Here is a 1,262-nt window from a genome sequence, read left to right on the forward strand (position 1 = left end):
CCCCCCCCCCCCCCACATTTTACCTGTTTGCTTCCTCCCCCTTTCCCTTCCCCCACCTCTAAGGAAGGTTTGGGTTCAAAATACCACTCTGGGGGCACCTGGGTGGCTCAGTTGGTGAAGCATCCAACTTCAGCTCAGGTCATGATCTCACGATTCATGGGTTCCAGCCCTGAATGAGAGTCTGTGCTGGCAGCTCAGAGCCTGGAGCCTGCTTTGGATTCTGCGTCTTCCTCTCACAGAACTCACATTCTATCTCTGTCTCTCTCTCTCTCTCTGTCTCTCTCTCTCTGTCTCTCTCTCTCTCTCTCTCAAATAAATAAACATTAAAAAAACCAATCTGTCAGAAACAGGACTTCAAAAGGCTACAAATCACCTATAAAGTTGTGTTCTTCTTAAATTCTGTGGTATCTGATGGTTAGAAGTGCTTAAGAAAAATGCAACACACCACACCCATTAGATGCACTGGTACCTAAGAACTAAAGGTTCTGAAAAGCCCTGCAGCAATTTTGTTTAACCCTTTGCTTCCCAAACTTATTGGAACACAGAACCTGTTTGGAGTAGAAGACCTTTTGACATAAGGAATATCAGATTCCTTAGGGGATAATTCATACCACGCTGCCAAAGACAAAGAAAAATCCCAATTAACAGTTATTTTCTACCCATAGATATGGTCAGTCCATCTCAAGTCCTCTTGGGAACTCCTCCCAAGAAAGGGGTTATAGCTGAACAGAAATAAGATTACAAAAAGAAGGGATGGCTGGGAGTGTGGTCCCAGGAACACTGGAGGAGATGAGAGTGGGTGTCTCATCATCCTCAAGAAGTTTCTGCCTCAACCCCAAATGAGATATATCCCAGTGTAAGAATATTCTCCTTTCAATGAACCAGCTTATTTATAAGGAGAAGCAGCAGCATAAAAAGTCAAGTCCTCACCACACTCGGCAAATCTCCACACCATTGACAGGTGGCGAGGGTCTTTGGCCAGAGCACTCTTAGTACACATTAAGGAGAGTACAGACTTAACCAGGCAACACTTAAATTTTAATTAAACACATAAACCTTTTAAAGTACTTACTGTTGATACTCTACATGGAAAACCCAACTGACTCCACCAGAAGCCTTCTTGAACGGATTAATGAATTCAGTAAAGTTGCAGGATACAAAATCAATGTACAGAAATCAGTTGCATTCCTATACACCAAAAATGAAGCAGCCGAAAGAGAAATCAAGAAACTGATCCCATTCACGATTGCACGAAAAACTAT

General features: G+C 42.9%; 1 protein-coding gene across 1 annotated transcript in view; it reads left to right on the forward strand.

Moving 5' to 3' along the window:
- The window catches only part of PAPPA2 (pappalysin 2), a 256,009-nt gene that overhangs the window by 111,354 nt on the left and 143,393 nt on the right, over positions 1 to 1,262 (forward strand). The window lies entirely within an intron of this gene.

The sequence above is a fragment of the Suricata suricatta genome, chromosome 3 (assembly GCF_006229205.1).
Source record: "Suricata suricatta isolate VVHF042 chromosome 3, meerkat_22Aug2017_6uvM2_HiC, whole genome shotgun sequence".
NCBI classification, from domain to species: domain Eukaryota; kingdom Metazoa; phylum Chordata; class Mammalia; order Carnivora; family Herpestidae; genus Suricata; species Suricata suricatta.